The sequence below is a fragment of the Eleutherodactylus coqui genome, chromosome 13 (assembly GCF_035609145.1).
Source record: "Eleutherodactylus coqui strain aEleCoq1 chromosome 13, aEleCoq1.hap1, whole genome shotgun sequence".
NCBI lineage: Eukaryota > Metazoa > Chordata > Amphibia > Anura > Eleutherodactylidae > Eleutherodactylus > Eleutherodactylus coqui.
The window spans coordinates 119,857,828-119,868,427 of record NC_089849.1 but is presented as its reverse complement, the minus strand read 5'-3'; positions in this window follow the sequence as shown (position 1 = coordinate 119,868,427).

The window sequence follows — 10,600 nt, the reverse complement described above, 5'->3', positions numbered from 1 at the left end:
GGCAGGTGAAACCCATTAATCGCTTTGGCTAATGTGGCTTAATTTGTAACTAGGCCTGGAGGCAGCCCAGTTAAAATAAAAATTGGTTCAGGTGCAAGTTTCAACGCTTTAATGAGAATTGAAACGTATAAACATTGTTTACAAAAGTCATATGACTGAGCCTTGTGGGCCTAAGAAAAATTGCCCGTTTGGCGTGATTACGTGAGCTTTCAGGATGAGGAGCAGGAGGAGGAGGATGAATATAATACACAGATTGATGAAGCTAAAAGGTCCCCGTTTTTTATGGTGATAGAGAACGATGCTTCCATCCGCGGGTGCAGCCTACGTATTGTTTAGGTACCGCTGCTGTCCGCTGGTGGAGAAGAGAAGTCTGGGGAAATCCAGGCTTTGTTCATCTTTATGAATGTAAGCCTGTCGGCACTGTCAGTTGACAGGCGGGTACGCTTATCCGTGATGATTCCCCCAGCCACACTAAACACCCTCTCTGACAAGACGCTAGCCGCAGGACAAGCAAGCACCTCCAGGGCTTACAGCGCGAGTTCAGGCCACGTGTCCAGCTTCGACACCCAGTAGTAGTAGGGAGCAGAGGCGTCACGGAGGACGGTCGTGCGATCGCTACGTACTCCCTCACCATCCTTTTACAGTGCTCCCGCCGACTCAGCCTTGACTGGGGACCGGTGACACAGTCTTGCTGGGGAGCCATACAGCTGGCAAAGGCCTTGGAGAGTGTTCCCCTGCCTGCGCTGAACATGCTGCCTGATCTCCGCGCCTCCCCTGCTACCTGGCCCTCGGAACTGCGCCTTCTGCCACTAGCGCTGTCAGATGGGAATTATACCATCAGTTTGTCCGCCAGGGTCCTGTGGTATAGCATCACTCTCAAACCCCTTTCCTCTTCGGGAATGAGAGTGGAAAGGTTCTCCTTATACCGTGGGTCGAGCAGTGTGTACACCCAGTAATCCGTAGTGGCCAGAATGCGTGTAACACGAGGGTCACGAGAAAGGCATCCTAACATGAAATCCGCCATGTGTGCCAGGGTACCTGTACGCAACACATGGCTGTCCTCACTAGGAAGATCACTTTCAGGATCCTCCTCCTCCTCCTCAGGCCATACACGCTGAAAGGATGACAGGCAAGCAGCATGGGTACCCTCAGCAGTGGGCCAAGCTATCTCTTCCCCCTCCTCCTCATGCTCCTCCTCCTCTACGCGCTGAGATATAGACAGGAGGGTGCTCTGACTATCCAGCGACATACTGTCTTCCCCCGCCTCCGTTTCCGAGCGCAAAGCGTCTGCCTTTATGCTTTGCAGGGAACTTCTCAAGAGGCATAACAGAGGAATGGTGACGCTAATGATTGCAGCATCGCCGCTCACCATCTGGGTAGACTCCTCAAAGTTTCCAAGGACCTGGCCGATGTCTGCCAACCAGGCCCACTCTTCTGTAAAGAATTGAGGAGGCTGACTCCCACTACGCCGCCCATGTTGGAGTTGGTATTCCACTATAGCTCTACACTGCTCATAGAGCCTGGCCAACATGTGGAGCATAGAGTTCCACCGTGTGGGCACGTCGCACAGCAGTCGGTGCACTGGCAGATTAAACCGATGTTGCAGGGTCCCCAGGGTGGCAGCGTCCGTGTTGGACTTGCGGAAATGTGCGCTGAGCCGGCGCACCTTTCCGAGCAGATCTGACAAGCGTGGGTAGCTTTTCAGAAAATGCTGAACCACCAAATTAAAGACGTGGGCCAGGCATGGCACGTGCGTGAGGCTGCCGAGCTGCAGAGCCGCCACCAGGTTACGGCCGTTGTCACACACGACCATGCCCGGTTGGAGGCTCAGCGGCGAAAGCCAGCAGTCAGTCTGCTCTGTCAGACCCTGCAGCAGTTCGTGGGCCGTGTGCCTCTTCTCTCCTAAGCTGAGTAGTTTCAGCACGGCCTGCTGGCGCTTGCCCACCACTGTGCTGCCACCCCGCGCGACACCGACTGGTGGCGACGTGCTGCTGCTGACACATCTTGATTGCGAGACAGAGGTTGCGTAGGAGGAGGAGGAGGGTGGTTTAGTGGAGGAAGCATACACCGCCGCAGATACCACCACCGAGCTGGGGCCTGCAATTCTGGGGGTGGGTAGGACGTGCGCGGTCCCAGGCTCTGACTCGGTCCCAGCCTCCACTAAATTCACCCAATGTGCCGTCAGGGAGATATAGTGGCCCTGCCCGCCTGTGCTTGTCCACGTGTCCGTTGTTAAGTGGACCTTGGCAGTAACCGCGTTGGTGAGGGTGCGTACAATGTTGCGGGAGACGTGGTCGTGTAGGGCTGGAACGGCACGTCGGGAAAAGTAGTGGCGACTGGGAGCCAAGTAGCGCGGGGCCGCAGCTGCCATCATGTTTTTGAAAGCCTCCGTTTCCACAAGCCTATACGGCAGCATCTCCAGGCTGATCAATTTGGCTATGTGCACGTTTAACGCTTGAGTGTGCGGGTGCGTGGCGGCGTACTTGCGCTTGCGCTCAAACAGTTGCGCTAGCGATGGCTGGACGCTGCGCTGAGAGACATTGCTGGATGGGGCCGAGGACAGCGGAGGTGAGCGTGTGGGTGCAGGCCGGGAGAGGTCGTGCCTGTGTCCTGAGAGGGGGTTGGATCTCAGTGGCAGGTTGGGGCACAGGGGGAGAGGCAGTGGTGCAAACCGGAGGCGGTAAACAGCCTTCGTCCCACCTTGTGGGGTGCTTTGCCATCATATGCCTGCGCATGCTGGTGGTGGTGAGGTTGGTGGTGGTGGCTCCCCGGCTGATCTTGGCGCGACAAACCTTGCACACCACAGTTCGTCGGTCGTCTGCACTCTTAGTGAAAAACTGCCAGACCTTTGAGCACCTCAGCCTCTGCAGGGTGGCATGGCGCGAGGGTGCGCTTTGGGAAACAGTTGGTGGATTATTCGGTCTGGCCCTGCCTCTACCCCTGGCCACCCCACTGCCTCTTCCAACCTGTGCTGCGGCTACAATTGCCTCCCCCTCTGAAGACCTGTCCTCAGTTGGCTTATCACACCAGGTGGGGTCAGTCACCTCATCGTCCAGCGGCTCTTCCTCCGAATCCTCTGTGCGCTCCTCCCTGGGACTTACTGCCCTTACTACTACCTCACTGATAGACAACTGTGACTCATCGTCCTCCTCACCCACTGAAAGCTCTTGAGACAGTTGCCGAAAGTCCCCAGCCTCATCCCCCGGACCCCGGGAACTTTCCAAAGGTTGGGCATCGGTCACGATAAACTCCTCTGGTGGGAGAGGAACGATTGCTGCCCAATCTGGGCAGGGGCCTGAGAACAGTTCCTGGGAGTCTGCCTGCTCCTCAGAATGTGTCATTTTCATGGAGTGAGGAGGCTGGGAGGAAGGAGGAGCAGCAGCCAGAGGATTCAGAGTTGCAGCTGTGGACGGCCTAGAAAACTGTGTGGTCGATAGATTGCTGGATGCACTTTCTGCCATCCACAACAGGACCTGCTCACACTGCTCATTTTCTAATAAAGGTCTACCGCGTGGACCCATTAATTGTGAGATGAATCTGGGGACCCCTGAAACTTGCATCTCGCCTAATCCCGCAGCAGCCGGCTGCGATACACCTGGATCAGGAGCTCGACCTGTGCCCACACCCTGACTTGGGCCTCCGCGTCCTCGCCCGCGTCCACGTCCTCTAGGCCTACCCCTACCCCTCAGCATGGTGTATTACGAGTAGAGCAGAAACAGAACGCTGTAATTAAATGTGCCGCTTATTGGCCTGTGGTTGGAGGCTGACTTCGCTTACGGAATGCACAGCAGAGCCAGGAAACAATTTTGCGCACGCCTGTAGTGAGACGTAGGTGCGTATGACTGAGCTAGTGGAATTCACAGCGCAGAAGCAGTCAAGTGGCCAAAGGGCAGTGGTAGGCCTTAAGTATTTTGCTTCAATTTGTTTAAATGATGAGCTGAAACACCAGACAGATACTGTATGCAGCATATATTATGTATACTGTTTCCCTCTGGCGCTATGACGGCGGTGATGTAACGGGCACAGCAGAGCCAGGAAACAATTTTGCGCACGCCTGTAGTGAGACGTAGGTGCGTATTAATTAGGACTACTACCCCCAGCAGACATGCAGTACACTGAAGACGGTCACAGGCAGCCCAAATATAGTATTTTTCCCCAATTTTTTTGAAAAAGCCCACTGCCTATATAGACAGTATATCTCTTTCACCTTTCCCACTGTCCCTGCCTCACCAGTACTGCCCCTATACTCTGTACAATGACTGCAGACTGAGGACGCAATGGTCTGCACGCCCGATCTACAAAAAAGAAAAAATTGTGCAACACTGCTAAAAGCAGCCTCAACAGTACTGCACAAGGTCAGATGTGGCCCTAAGAAGGACCATTGGGGTTCTTGAAGACTAAAATAACACCTAACACTGTCCCTATAGCAGCAGCAGCATCAGCAGCACTTTCCCTGATCTATGTCAGAATGCATCTGTGGCGAGCCGCGGGCGGGTCCGATTTATATACCCGGGTGACACCTGATCTCGCCAGCCACTCACTGCAGGGGGGTGGTATAGGGCTGGAACGTCACAGGAGGAAGTTGTAATGCCTTCCATGTCTTTCTATTGGCCAGAAAAGCGCGCAAATGTCTCAGAGATGAAAGTGAAAGTAACTTTTTTTATAAAAAATTTTTGATAACCATCTTGAATCTGTGTATGTTATAGCGATTCTAATCATTCCCGTATTTATATGCATCTTATTATGTATATAATATAGTATATAGATTCTAATCATTCCCGTATACATACGCATCTTGCTACGTGTATAATATAGTATATAGAATATTGATAAACTAAAAGGGATGTCTATTTAATCACTATGAAATCTTGTGATTTTATATTTTAACAATTTGTGTCTTTGTTTACTTACAGGTGGTGATAGGGAACCAGTACCATGCAGCGGGCTGATTACCTTTTTTCTATCTTTGGATAATTTCTATACTAATTTTGGTTATTCTTTTGAATAAATAGTTCATGTTTTGAGCAAAAAATTGTCAATAAAAAATCTTTTTGAGCAGCATCTATGGCATAACACTTCCGTTTTTGGGCAATCTGAGTTGGGTGCCCCTCTCCCCCCTTTTTTTATGGGGATTACAATAGGACCAACTTGGTGTGTATCTTATGGATGTATACGCATGGGGATATACAAATACAATCATGCATGTATTTGTCTTAGTATTGTCTATCATGGGCCTCATTCTCATATTGTACGTGTACATTATAAAACACAATGAGTCACACATGTATACACATGGGGACATATACAAATACAACCATGCATATATTTGCTCTAGTATTGTCCATTATGGGCCTCAATTTCATATTGGACGTGTACATTATAAAACACAATGAGTCACACATTGTTGTAACCATGCTTCAGCTTGAATGAATTCTGCGTACACGGGTAATGCGTGCATAGAAGATTTTATCAGCGATCCAGACATGCTAATCTATTAGCCCATGTGTAATCTATAGTGGATGTAAACTTCCCCACTATATGACCGCTGCGCTACGGCATCGTCGCATGCGCAGTAGTTTTTTTGAGCCCGTATGGGCAAATATAAATCTCTCGGAGTATGGCCGCTGGGCTGCGCTGTTAGCACATGCTCAGTGATCCTTTTGAGTTCGTTTGGGCCAATGCTTAATTTCCTACAATATGGCCGCCGAGTTGTGTCATTAACGCATGCGCAGTAGCGCTTTTGAGTCCGTTTGGGTTATGGTCAGTTTCCTAGTAACAATATATATATATATATTTTTTTAAACTTTATCTTTGTCTTTGCTGCTCGTTTGTTCATGTTTATTCTCCAGCTGCACTGCATGATCCTGGCCCTATGACTACCTTTGTGGGATGGGTGTGAACCTACCCTGGAATTTTGATTGGTTTTGTGTGTTATATGTGGGGGTATTTAACTAGGGGGGTTGGTATGCTGCTTTATGCTTGACAAAGATCCTGTGTGTGTAGGATCGAAACGTTGCAGCTATGCTTTTACCATTGAGGAATAAAGTGCTGTTTTATTCATAATTAACCCCTGGAGTGCTGATTCAACATATCTTGTAAGGATTTCCTGCTTCTTCCGGTCTTTGGGTCCAGACCTTGGCTGTCGATCGTGCACCCTGCAAGCCTGTAAGTGCTACAGTATATTGATTGGAAGTGCTGTTCCCCTTCTCATCTCTTTCTACATTCTGTGTGGACCTGAGGGAGCGTGCACCCACTATGTCTATGGATTTAACCCTACATCTGGAGGAGGGGTCCTCGGATACCTCAATACCCTTTTCTTACTCCAACGATGATGCGGACCGTATTATATCTGGAATGGAATCGGACACTTCATTTCTGAATAATCCCAACATCAGGATTATGCAGCGTAACTGTGAGTCAATTAACCGTAAATTAATCTATTTGAAGTTACATGCTATCATATTACGGGAGTATTATACTGTCAAACGGATCCCTAGGGGCCTCCGACCGCACATTCAACCCACCCTTATGGCTCATGATGCCAAATGTTGTGCCCGCTTTATTAGCATCACCAATAAGTATGCTTTCGACCTCATATTGTTAAATCTAGAGTTTTTACAAAAAGAGATTGCTATATGCACGGAGGGTGTGGCTAAAGCTGAGCAAGAACTACAGACATTGATGCATAGAGATGATTGGCAAATCTTTAAAAAGAAAATGGATGATTCACTTGCCAGACACAAATCTTATCTTGAAGAAACTAAACGTAATAAGTGGCAAAGGGACCTCAAAGATTACCAAAGCGGGTTTATTTTTGGGTGGCAAAACCCTACACGTAAATCCAGATCCCCAAGGAAGGTAACTCAACCTAGGGGGAAGGAATAGAACTTTTGGACGTAGATACTTTGGGCGTCAACCTCCCTCCTACACCTCAGAATCAGCTGATGAGAATATGCGTGATGAAATTACTAACAAAGAGAGGGTTCCTCCCTTGGTTGCTCCCGCCTCTTTTTTAGAGACACATCCACCTACGAGAGGCCGTGGTTACCCACGCACAAGAAACCGTCGAGGAGACGTGGGGGGCGCAAGCATCGCCGCAACAGAAGAGAGGAACAGAAGAATCCCAACACTCTCGAACTCTCGCATACGGAAATAGGAGGTGAGATTACATCAGACGCTGTTTCTGACAAATCCCTTGTAATCAACATTTCATCTAAGACTCTTACCACTACTGAGATAGAACTGCTATCTAAAGGCTTAACCTTTTGCCCGAATAACAAACCTGACTGGTTTAATATCGAATTAGACTGTAAACGTTTTCTCCGTCTGCTTAACTTGAAATGTTTCTTTTCAGATTCTAGTAATACCCGTGGATGGGAGACTGGCGGCTCCGAGTTGGATGGTTGTTTTTCTTCAAAAGGGTTGAGTTTACGACCTAAGAGCACATTTAACCCACTATCCAAGGATGCAGCCGTCAGTACCTTTGGCAAGTTGGTCCATAACGATATTGTAAAACTTAAGAAAGGCAATAGAAACAATAGAGTGTATAATCTAACAAGGGAAGAGAATAAAGCACTACAAACATTAAGTTCAGACTCCACGATTACAATTCGACCTGCTGATAAAGGGGGTGGGGTGGTGGTGATGGATACTTTAAAATACCACCAGGAAATTATGACACAAGTAAGTGACTCCGCTGTTTATGAGTCACTCACCACCAACCGCACCCATCAATATCACATGCAGTTAAAATTGGATGTTGATGAAGCAGTCTTAAATGGAGTCATTGATAAAAAATTAGCTAATTTTCTGTGCCCAAAATATCCAATCCTACCCATCTTATATACCCTGCCAAAAGTGCACAAATGTCTAAATGACCCACCAGGTCTTCCTATCATCTCTGGCCGGGGCTCACTGTTCTCCAACGTATCCATGTTTCTGGACAAGGTTTTGAAACCATTTGTGGAGAACAGTAAGTCATATATCCGTGACACCACGTCATTTTTACATAAGATTCAGGATGTCGAAATCAGTGGCGATTGCATTCTGGGCTCATTCGATGTGGTCTCCCTATACACTATCATAGATCACCAACATGGTTTGGAAGCAGTAAAATGGCATCTTACTAAGTCCCAATTAACTAATAACCAATTAAATTTCACGTTAAGCCTGTTGGAAGACGTGCTTTGTAAAAACGTTTTTGCATATGACGGCAGTCTCTATAGGCAGCAACGGGGGACGGCCATGGGGTCTAATATGGTCCCCAATTATGCCAACCTGTTTCTCGCCCATATGGAAGAATTGTTCATCTATACCTCCCCAGCCTGGACCTTTGTCCAGGCTTGGTGGAGGTATATTGATGACATATTCTTTATTTGGAGGGGCTCGGAGGATGATTTGAAATCTTTTCATGCCGAATTAAATGCACTGTTGCCCTCACTTAAATTTACCATGACACATTCACGTGAGGAGATACAATTTCTAGATGTCAAAGTACTGAGGCAGAATAATACACTAGTTACTGACATCTACCGAAAACCGACAAAAACAATGTCTTACAATATTCTTGTTTACATCCTCCAGGCACTGTAAGGTCCCTTCCATGGAGCCAAATGCTCCGTGTAAGGAGAATCACAAACGATGAATTTTTTGAAACCAGACTTGAGAGGATGGCGGACAGATTTCTGAATCGGGGATACCCTTGCGAGCTGGTACAGGAATATAAAGATAGGGTAAGAGATAAATCGAGAGGGGATTTATTATCCATTAAGGAATCTAAGAGGGGTTGTTGCCGTATGCCTTTTGTCACTACCTTCTCCATGGTAAGTCCATCTATCTCAAACATTCTGAGAAGACACTGGCATCTCCTGAAGATTAGTCATCCTACTATTGAGGAGTTCCAGGCACCTCCCCTCATGTCATACCGAAGAGGACCTAACATACGAGACAAAGTAGTCTGTACTAACAGAGTGATTTCTCACAATACATCTGATGTTCAGTATGCCCGTAGTCGGGGGTGCTTCCCCTGTATGGGCTGCGCCTCATGTGGGAATATGATTAAAGGAGATGTGTTCACACATCCCAGAACGGGACGAAGATATCGTATTAAGGGTTCTTTTTCGTGTCGTTCAACGCATGTAATCTACATGATTGTGTGCCCGTGTGGGCTGATTTACGTTGGGGAGACAACGATGGAGATACGCCAGCGTATCTCCAAATATAAAAGCACCGTCCGCACAAAAAACAAGGATGCTCCGGTATCGAAACATTTTGAAGAAGCTGGACATAATGTGAGTCAGCTCCGCTATCGGATCATAGACGAAGTTCGTGATTCCCCTAGGGGGGGTGATCGAGAGGGGAAGTTAAAACTCCTCGAACTTAAATGGATCTACGAATTAAACTCCTTGTCGCCTGAGGGCCTGAATTTGGAATTCAATATGACACCGTATATATAAGATCTGATCAACTCCCCACTGATAACTTGTCCAGTCTAGCTCATTTGTTTTCATCCGTTATTTTTTGATAACCATCTTGAATCCGTGTATGTTATAGCGATTCTAATCATTCCCGTATATATATGCATCTTATTACGTGTATAATATAGTATATAGATTCTAATCATTCCCGTATACATACGCATCTTGCTACGTGTATAATATAGTATATAGAATATTGATAAACTAAAAGGGATGTCTATTTGATCACTATGAAATCTTGTGATTTTATATTTTAACAATTTGTGTCTTTGTTTACTTACAGGTGGTGATAGGGAACCAGTACCATGCAGCGGGCTGATTACCTTTTTTCTATCTTTGGATAATTTCTATACTAATTTTGGTTATTCTTTTGAATAAATAGTTCATGTTTTGAGCAAAAAATTGTCAATAAAAAATCTTTTTGAGCAGCATCTATGGCATAACACTTCTGTTTTTGGGCAATCTGAGTTGGGTGCCCCTCCCCCCCCTTTTTATGGGGATTACAATAGGACCAACTTGGTGTGTAATGTAATGGATTATGTCCCTTGGGATGACTACACAATATATGTACATGCGTATGTATCTTATGGATGTATACGCATGGGGACATATACAAATACAATCATGCATGTATTTGTCTTAGTATTGTCTATCATGGGCCTCATTCTCATATGGTACGTGTACATTATAAAACACAATGAGTCACACATATACACTACCGTTCAAAAGTTTGGGGTCACCCAAACAATTTTGTGTTTTCCATGAAAAGTCACACTTATTCACCACCATGCGTTGCGAAATGAATAGAAAATAGAGCCAAGACATTGACAAGGTTAGAAATAATGATTTGTATTTGAAATAACATTGTTTTTACATCAAACTTTGCTTTCGTCAAAGAATCCTCCTTTTGCAGCAATTACAGCATTGCACACCTTTGACATTCTAGCTGTTAATTTGTTGAGGTAAGCTTGAGAAATTGCACCCCACGCTTCTAGAAGCATCTCCCACAAGTTGGATTGGTTGGATGGGCACTTCTGGCGTACCATACGGTCAAGCTGCTCCCACAACAGCTCAATGGGGTTCAGATCTGGTGACTGCGCTGGCCACTCCATTACCCATAGAAT